Source organism: Phoenix dactylifera, chromosome 1, assembly GCF_009389715.1.
Source record: "Phoenix dactylifera cultivar Barhee BC4 chromosome 1, palm_55x_up_171113_PBpolish2nd_filt_p, whole genome shotgun sequence".
Lineage (NCBI taxonomy): Eukaryota > Viridiplantae > Streptophyta > Magnoliopsida > Arecales > Arecaceae > Phoenix > Phoenix dactylifera.
This window is the reverse complement of record NC_052392.1, coordinates 5,146,349-5,157,234: the sequence shown is the minus strand read 5'-3', so window position 1 is coordinate 5,157,234 and position 10,886 is coordinate 5,146,349.

The following is a 10,886-nucleotide window of genomic DNA, read 5'->3' as shown; positions in this document are numbered from 1 at the left end:
CCCCGTAGGTTCTATTCTGACTGGTAGTGAGACATATTGAGATCTCCATCTCAATATCACTGAAACTCCTTTCAGTGGACTGAAATGATTTCAGTTCTACTCTAGGGTTCACTGATCACCAAGTGAATGCCTTCAGTCTCACAATCCACTAGTGACACCTAGCAGTATGTGGTGGCAACCCAGCAGAATGGAATGTCTGAACCTTTAGGTGCAGTTAGCGTATGATACAGTCCCTCTATCATGGATCCCGACGTGACGGAGGTTATGGATATCTCGTCAAACCCCATCGTCCGTCATATGTCAAATTTATACGACTTCTAGTTCGAGATACGGAAAAACTCTTTTCCAAAATACCTGGCCAGAAACTTATCGAACTTAGTCTCATAAATCACATAGGATCACTCCTAATCTATCAAGGTCGATAGATCCCATCTAGATGCAACCCTATTCCAAAATGAACCTACTATAGCCAATCCGCACTACAAGGACCCGAATGGCTAGGGCCCAAGTTCCCATGCTCATCAAACTACAGCAACCTCACAGTGAATAGCTGAGGCATCGCAGGTCAAAGGACCAGTCATACAACTGCAGCATAAGTAGTTACTGACGAGTGGATAGACATCCATGTGACTACTATCTTTGGTTATGCTCAGTACCTTGTTCTCTAACAAGTACTCGCATAATCACTTCAGTGTCTCTACACCGTGGACTCAAGACTCGTCCATCTGACTAAGTGATCTGTGCACTAATCTCAGCGGATCGATCTCCGTCCCTCGTGATGGATCCATTGATCAGGAGCATTTAGAAATTAATCCCTAATGACACATGCCTCAAATTCTCAACTTCTTGAGAATATGTGTCATCATCTATTAGTTTCTTGGACGATTCATGGACACATACAAACATGAATGAAAAAAACAAATTGCCCAATCTTATTTATTAATAAGTGTCAAATTACAAATTTATGCTCTAGATTATAAATTTGCGTCAGTCACGTTGGCTTTTAGGGCATACTTCTAACAATCTCTCACTTGCACTAAAGCCAATCAGACATGTATTTAAGTCCCAATTTTTTAAGATAGACTTCTAATTTCTTTTGACTCAACTGCTTAGTGAATGGGTCCACCACGTTATCAGTGGAGTCTACTCTCTGCACCTCTACATACTTCTTTTCGAGGTAGTCGCGAATTAGATGAAATCGCCGCTCTATGTGCTTGGACTTCTGGTGAGACCTTGGCTCCTTAGCTAGTGCTACGGCGCTGTTGTTGTCGCAGAAAAAGGGTTATGGCATCTGATGACATGACTCCTAGCTCTTCGACAAACTTTTTATACCAGAATGCTTCCTTCGCAGCATCCGACGCAGCAATATACTCTGCTTCCATAGTAGAATCTGCAATAATCAGTTGCTTGGAACTCTTCTAATTTACCGATCCTCCATTGCATAAGAATACATATCCTGATGTAGACTTTCTATCATCAGGATCAGTCATGAAGTCTGAATCAGTATATCCTTCTACCTTTAACTTTGTGCCTCCCCCAAAAACCAAAAACATATCCTTAGTCCTTTTGAAGTACTTAAGGATATTTTTCACAGCTATCCAGTGCTCCTCGTCTGGATTCGACTGATATATGCTCGTGACACTCACTGCATGTGCTATATCAGGTCGAGTACATAGCATGGCATACATGAGATTTCCTATTGCCGATGCATAAGGGATCCTACTTCATGCGCTGAATCTCTTCAGATGTTTTGGAACACATCTTCTTGGAGAGATTTATCCCATGCCTTAAGGGTAACAATCCCCTTTTAGAGTTTTCCATGCTAAACCTCTTCAGCACTTCCTCTATGTACATTTCTGTGATAGGCCAAGCATCCTCTTAGATCTATAACTATAGACCTTAATCCCCAAAATATAAGATGTTTCACCTAGGTCTTTCATGGAGAACTTCTTAGACAACCATAACTTGACCGATGTGAGCATGGGAATATCATTCCCAATCAGGAGTATATCATCCACGTACAATACGAGGAATACTATAGCCCTCCCACTGACCTTTTTGCACACACATGGTTCCTCTTCGTTCTTGATGAAATCAAACGATTTGATCACATCATTGAAACGAGTGTTCCAACTCCGAGATGCTTGCTTTAGTCCATAAATGGATCTTTGCAACATGCAGATCTTGTGATCACCATCACTGGAAGTGAAACCCTGAGCCTGTTCCATATAGATATCTTCCTCAAGATATCCATTAAGGAATGTAGTTTTCACATCCATCTGCTATATCTCATAATTATGATAAGCTGCAATGGCAAGAGACGTTCGAATGGACTTCAGCATGGCTACCGGTAAAAAGGTATCCTGATAGTCAATGCCTTTCGCGCTGACTATAACAATTTGCCACCAACCTTGCCTTATAGGTCTCTACCTTGCCATCCGAACCTATTTTTCTTTTATAGATCCATTTACACCCAATAGGTACAATATCTTCATGTGGATCTACTAAGGTCCATACTTGGTTGGAATGCATTGAGTCTATCTCTGACTTCATTGCATCCATCCGTTTCTCGGAGTCGATGTCTAACATCGCTTCATTGTAGGTCTTGGGATCATTACTATGATCTCTTTCTCCAATGAGGAACTCTTCCTCTATGTCCTCTGTAAGCCATACCTAAATATCTTTCAGGAGGATGGAAGATCCTACTGGATCTACGAAGTGGACGAGGTTCTTCATGTATTGGCTCAATGTGAATAGGTTCACTAGGCTCAATTGCTCGTTGGTCTTGAGAGACTCTCTTCGAGCTCAATTTTCCTCCCACTGCCCCTAGCAAGGATAAACTGTTTTTCCAAGAAGATGACATGTCGGCTCACAAACACTTTGTGGTCTTCTGGGATGTAAAAATTATATACTAATGACTCTTTAAGATATCCAATGAAACGAGTACCAATTGTCCTAGCCTCTAACTTGTCTGCCTGTTGTCGTTTGAGTTAGACCGGACATCCCCAAATCTTGAGATAACCAAGACTTGGTTTCTTACCATGTCATATCTTATACGATGTGGTAGGAACGGACTTAGAGAGAACTCTATTCAATATGTAGATAGCTATAAATAGGGCATCTCCCCATTAGAATAAGGGTAAGTCAGTGAAGCTCATCATGGACCTGACCAAATCCAATAGGGTTCTGATTCCTTCTTTCTGACACTCCGTTGAGTTGAGGTGTTCCAGGAGATGTCCATTGTGAAACTATACCATTTTGTTTGAGATAATCATGAAACTCTCCACTAAGGTATTCTCCTCCTCGATCTGATCGAAGAACTTTAATAAGTTTTTCTGTCTGTTTTTCTACTTAAAATATGAATTCTTTGAACCTTTCAAATGCTTCAGATTTATGTCTCATAAGATAGACATAACCATACCGTGAGAAATCATCGGTAAAAGTAATAAAGTAAAAAAATTGACCCCTAGCCTGCACATCGAATGGGCCACACACATCAGTGCGTACTAGGGCAAGTATTTCAGTGGACCTCTCCCTGTGTTCTACAATGGGTAATTTGGCCATTTTTTCTTGAAGGCAGGATTCACAAATCGAATATGACTCAGAAGTCAATGAACTCAAAAGCTCATGTTTCTCCAATTTGTTAATTCTGTCTTCTCCTATATGATCAAATCTGAGGTGCCATAAATACTTTTGATTTATCTCATCTCTAGATCTTTTAAATCCTATGGTACTCACTGTATGCTTAGATACGTTCACAGATACATCCATATGTAGGTAATAGAGACCGTCAATTATAAAACCACGTCCAAACAGTTTATTTCGCAAATAAATGGAAATGTAGTCTTTATTAAAATTAAATTCATAATGTTCTTGTGCTAGACAAGATACAGAAATCAGATTTCTGCTAGCACTAGGTACAAATAACAATCTCTAAGTATCAAACTAAATCCTGACGGTAAATGCAAAGGGAATGTGCGTGACAGCAACAGCAGCAACTCTTGCTCCATTGCCAACCCGTAAGATTACCGTACCTTCCATAAACTTTCTACTTTCCTTTAGATCCTGCATGGTAGTGCACAAGTGAACACTAAAACCAGAGTCTATAACCCAACTGGAAATAGAAGAAACAGTTAGATTAGTTTCAATAATGAGCATATTAGACATACTTTCAGAAGGCGTGTCACCCTTCTTGCTCTTTATGTTTTCCATGTAGATAGGACAGTTCTTCTTCCAATGGCCGTCTTCATTGCAATGGAAACATTTTCCTTTGGGGTTCGGCCTTCTTGTTAGGAACTTTCTTCTTCAGCTTTTTCTCGATCTTCTGCTTCTTCGCAGGCTTCTTCTTCTTCCCAGTAGACTTTCTCTTGGAAGTAGAAGCTAGCTCAGCAGCGAGAACTGTGCTCCTTGAACCTTTCAAGGCTCCCTCAGTTGTCACCAACATATTCAACAATTTAAGTTTGGTGCATTCAATTTTATTCATATGGTAGTTTACAATAAACTGCCCATATGAAGATGGCAACGATTGTAGGATCAAATTCGTTTGCAAATCCTTGTGCATGGTCATGTCAAGCTTCTCAAGCTCCTCAAGATCCTTGATCATGATCAAACCATGTTCATGGACGGACTGCCCATCGTGCATCTTGGCTTTGAAAAGCGCTTGGACACTTCAAACCTCGCTGCGCGACTCTGTTCACCATACACTCTTGTGGTGATCAAGTATGTCCTTAGCAGTCTTCATGCTCTCATGCTGGCATTGCAATTCATTGACATGGATGCGAAAATGTAGCACCTAACCTTATTGTCGTCATCCAACCATTTTGCATGCGTCTCACGCTGCTCATTGGTTGCACGGGTTGGTAACACCGGGAGTTTCATGGTCAAGAACATAAGCTACCTTTTCGCAACTCAAGACAATGTTCAAATTGCGGAGCCAATCTTTATAGTTTGTTCCGGTCAACCTATTGTTATCTAGAATTCGAACTATCGGGTTGGAAGCCATTGACATCTGCAGAGAGTAAAGATTCTAATTAGAAATTTGTATTGACATTAATTTATTTTAGGGACTCTTAAAATAAAATTGGATCAAATCCTCCCACTATTTCTCGGATCTCTCACACTTCCCTAGTAAAGATACGGAAACCTGCAACTTAGGGTTTCGAGTGGGGTGCTGCGGTCCCACCAATCTATATGTCATCTCATCTAACAGTTATTAGAGACATATAGACGATGAGTGTACAACTCTTGTACAATGCTTCGTAAGCATATTGAGCTAACCTGGTCTCCAAGTCATAAGGACCCTCACCTAACAGTTATTGGACCCGTTCCTTGGTTAAGTCAGACCCACCGTATATCCCGCGAAAATAAAGCTGTGATTGGGTCCTCACCTAACAGTTATTGGAGCCCAACCCCACCTTTACCCCACAATATCTCATGTTAATAGAGAGATCCAACCCCCGATGCAACTAGCCCACTGTATCTAGCCGAGACTAATCAACGCTGGAAAGATTTTAGCAACTATACTATGGTGAAAGACCAATCGACTTAATATTGGGTAATCAGATCTTAGTGATTCCAACTTTGAGCTTTCCATAAGAGGTAATCGATCATTGACCAGGTAAGCAGGTGGGAGGCTCCCCTTACTCAGAGAGTAAGGTCCTAATTAAGTAACCACCTTTGAGCTTTCCAAGACACCAATTAGATCAATTAATCAAATATGGCTAGCTCAACGTATCGTTCACTCTCGATTGATTTAGGAAGGTTTTAGGTCTCTTGGGATCTGCATCTAATGTAACCATCTACCACATACCATATGTCATTCGATTACATCTTATATAATGTCACATTGGTTCAGGTTTACATCCTATGCAATTATGAAACCCTTTCATATATTATGTGATTACATCTTATGTAAATGACATAATTATTTCAGTTTACATCTTATGTAAATGTCCTCTTGTTTAAGGGTTTTATTTACATCTCATGCAAAATAAATTTTGTTCATCTTAATACATACATCTCATGCATATATTGTTTTAAACATAACCTTAAACAAGTATGAACATTATGATTACCACATGCATCTCATGTATACCTTTTCAGATTTGTAACTTTAAACCTATTATGCTATTCTCTGGATTTCAGATCATGCATTACTTGATTTAAAACATTGTAATCTAATTACAATTTTAAAACAATTTGCAAGATCATAGTAAATAAAAATCTGCATGCTGAAAATTTCAGCAACCTGAAATTTCAGCATGCAGAAAATCCAGCAAACATAATTCTTTTAAAAATCATATTAAAAACGTGGGTAATCAATCCTTAAGTCCTAATCATGCTCTCTAGAACCATGGCTCTGATACCACTACTGAGTTACGCCCCGTTCGATGCGACGTTCGCAGCGGAATTCGAACGGAACGTCGTTCATCGTATGAACGCGCCTCGAATCGTAGAGTTTCAAAAATTTTTCTTGATCCAAATCCAGAAGATCCTTGAACTCGAGAGGAAGGGAGATTAGGATCCGAGGAGGGTTGATAAGATCTTACCAGAGTGCTAGCTCCTTGCAAAGACCTTTCATAACTATCAAAAGAGATGGAAAAGAAATTCCTGCAATATACCTCTTTGAAGAAGAACGCTTTCTTCTTCAACCTTGCTCGCAATGGAGGAAGATGAGGGATGAAGCTTTAAGCGTGGATCTTTCCTTGCCTTGCTCCCGTGGATGAAGAGGAAGTTTGAGGTCCCCTTGCTGCCGTAGAGAAGGAAGGAAGAAGAGAGGGAGAGAGAGGCGTGGGGGTCTAGGATTATTAATTCAATGCACATGCCTCTCCTTTTATAGATTGGGTTTAGGGCTTCTCCTAATCTTATTAGGAGTATGGGACTATTACCCACCCTTGGATTAATGCCAAGTGTCCCAATTCTTGTGCTCATAGATGCATGACATGTGTCCACTTAATCAATTGATTAATTTTCTAATCACATTAGGATTCCTAAATCTCATTAGGAGAATTAATTGATTTGGGAGCATGCATCCTACGACGCCATGTGGACTTTAAAGTCCACATAGTGTGAACATGACTTAAGTCATATTGATCCTACGACGACAATGTGATCTTTAAAAATCCGCACAAATCTTGGTTTAATTATATTGACCCAATCATGAACCCAAATCAATTTGGATCGAACCCAATTTGATTTGGCTCATTAAATCAGCCCAATTGCAATCCAATTTCAATTAATTCTACTTAATTTCTTCTTCATTAACTCACTAGCACTTAGTGGGTTAATTCAATCACCAATCATATTAATAATTGACTTCGATTAAGACTCTAAATCACAATTATGATAGTCTGACTAATTAAATCCTCTATGTGTGTGACCCCGTAGGTTCTATTCTGACTGGTGGTGAGACATATTGAGATCTCCATCTCAATATCACTGAAACTTTTTTCAGTGGACTGAAACGATTTCAGTTCTTACTCTCAGGGTTCACTGATCACCAAGTGAATGCCTTCGAGTCTCACAATCCACTAGTGATACTAGCAGTATGTGGTAGCAACCAGCAGAATGGAATATATGAACCTCTAGGTGCAGTTAGCGTATGATACAGTCCCTCTATCATGGATCTCGATGTGACGGAGGTTATGGATATCTCGTCAAACCCCATCGTCCGTCATATGTCAAATTTATACGACTTCCAGTTCGAGATATGAAAAACTCTTTTTCCAAAATACCTTAGTCTTATAAATCACATAGGATCACTCCTAATCTATCAAGGTTGATAGATCCCATCTAGATGCAACCCTATTCCAAATGAACCTACTATAGCCAATCCACACTACAAGGATCCGAATGACTAGGGCCCAAATTCACATGCTCGTCTAACTACAGCAACCTCACAGTGAATAGCTAAGGCATCGCAGGTCAAAGGACCAGTCATACAACTGCAGCATAAGTAGTCACTGACGAGTGGATAGACATCCATGTGACTACTATCTTTGGTCACGCTCAGTACCTTGTTCTCTAACAAGTACTCGCATAATCACTCCAGTGTCTCTACACCGTGGACTCGAGACTCGTCCATCTGACTAAGTGATCTGTGCACTAATCTCAGCGGATCGATCACCGTCCCTCGTGATGGATCCATCGATCAGGAGCATTTAGAAATTAATCCTTAATGACACATGCCTCAAATTCTCATCTTCTTGAGAATATATGTCATCATCTATTAATTTCTTGGGCGATTCATGGACACATACAAACATGAATGAAAAAATAAATTGCCCAATCTTATTTATTAATAAGTGTCAAATTACAAATTTATGCCCCAGATTGCAAATATGCGTCAGCCACGTTGGCTTCTAGGGCATACTTCTAACACCCCACTAGGCCCCCTTTTACCAAAAAATGTTCAATGCAGGCTGCAAGTTTTCATGTACTTTCTCCGACCCGTGGGTTCCTCCACTGGTTCATTACCCATGTGTGAGTACGTCATCTCAGCACCACCTCGGTACCGGCAGATCAGATGGCGACTCTACCGGGCAAACCTTGCAGGGGGCATTCGGTCTCCATATTTAATCGGCGCCCGTGCGTTCCTGGATCATCTTGGTGGGCAGTGTTTGTTTTTAATGTTACCATGCAGGTCAGTTCTTTTTATTGTTTTATGCTGCACGTCATTTAATGCTTGAAAAATAGATGTAAAAGTAATATTTTTTGATCTAGTTTATTTTTAGTAATTTCTTAGTTTCCAGCCTAGAAATAATGATTATTGTTTTAAGGCCGGTGTAGAAGACCTATCAAACTGGTAGAGCATATGGGAGGGGATTTTTTTTTTAAAGGCTGATGCGTTATAACACGTGAACGGCTTCGAGTAATTTATGTGACGAAGTTCTATTTTTTATTTTATTTATTATTTTTTTGGTTGAAAGGGGAGCATTAAGCTTGATTCCAATAAAACTATAGAGTTTGAGAGTTACATAATAACGAAAAGAAAAAAAGAGAAAATATATTAGATAGATGGCATCAGAAAAAGAAAGGATGACTATGATAATACAAACAGTAAGTAGAAAACCCAGCTCAAGAGTATAGAGGATACAACCATCTAGTAAGGCCCAAGTGTTGATATCCACGCAGTAGGGAATCATAATACACCTCCTGATAGTTTGAGAAGATAAAAGCATTATATTTGTATGGGAATATTCGAAAGATGATAAGGAATGGATTAATGGCCCTATAGGTCAAGCATGTATATCAAAAGGCTAACGGGATAACAGATTGGGTAACCTCCTATGTGGCTGATCATTCTGAGAAAACCTTGTGGCTGGATAAGAGAGACTACCCAGTGCCTTCCGAGATTTATTAGCTTTTGGATTTTTTTTGGATGTAACCGTATCCACTATATATTCATTTGTTTTAACAAAAAAAAAAAACATTATATTTGTAAGCACCAGTGTGCACAGTACAGTATCCCAATAAATCCAGAGGAAAGTGCAATAACTCCAATATGGTAGTGCTCATCAGATCGCAAGAAAGAAAGGGTCAGCTACTTTGTCCAACTACTGTGTCACATGAAATGCCCAGCTAAAATCTTGTACAACAGTTGCAGAGGGTAGAGGCCAAATTCCTGAGAAAATATGAAGAGATTTGGGTAAGAAAAGATTTAATGGTGGTATAAGAATAAATAAATAAATAAAGATCCGAGAACAAAGATTTAACGGTGGTAAAAGGGAGCGGTCGGGACTTGGGAGGGCTGGGATGCTTTAAGATTGGTGATCATGATGTGACGTTCATCAGGGCGGAGTAGCCGTGTGGATACCCGGCCGGCAGCGTCCGGACCAAGCCTAGCCAACGGACCACTAAAAAGTATATGATAACAAATTTATTAAATTACTTAAATCTTTCTTATTTTAGTTAGATAGATATAGTGATCATACTTGTATAAGAGATTTTATTCTAGGTGGAAGGTTTTTAATTTTTTGATGAAAACGGGAGGTTAATGACCATCTGGAGCTTTATTGAGATGGAAAGTTTTTATGCCAAGGAGAAAGACAGAAAAGAAGCAGATAGGAGAGGAGGGAAGAATATACAAGAGAAGACTGATAGGTACAGTTCAAGAAGGCACTTCTAGATTAACAAAAATTATATGGGACGGGCATAAAAAAAAATAAATATAGAATGGATTTTGTATTTTGACGTACTTTTTATAGTATGTATTTTTTTTAAAAAAAATCAAAAGTCAGATACTTCTGCTAGTGGAATTATCAGTCCTATGATTAAAAAAAAATCACTACCGTATTTTCTTTTTTTTAGAATATATTTTTTACTGATACTTACTACATGACCAGGTGACACATGCTAAAAAAATTAGTCATCTAACAAACCAAGACATATTTCTATGTAAATCGGTGTATAGTCTCTAAAATATGGTATTCACTAGTATACAATACTGCAATACATGACCAGATGATACACACTTTGCAAATTAATCATCTTACAACCAAATACACACCTCTAAATAAATTGATAAATAATTTTCAGATCATTATGTTCACCACTACACACATACATGGCCAGACAATAGGGGTGTAAATGGGTCGGGTTGGACCGGGTTATGAGTGACATCGACCCAATCCGATTCTTTATTTGAGTCCTAATTTTGGATCCAGACCCAACCAATAGAATATCGGGTCAGGTCAGGTCATGTCTACGGCTACAATTTTTGACCCAATGGATCATTCAGATTAGGTCGGATCCATATATAATTGAGACCTAATTCCAAAAAATTGGGTCTGAGTTGGGTTTGGGTTAGGTGATTACTGATCTAAAACTTGGTTGCACAACATTGTGATGTCCTACCAACTAATAACGTAACATGAGTTGAAAATTAA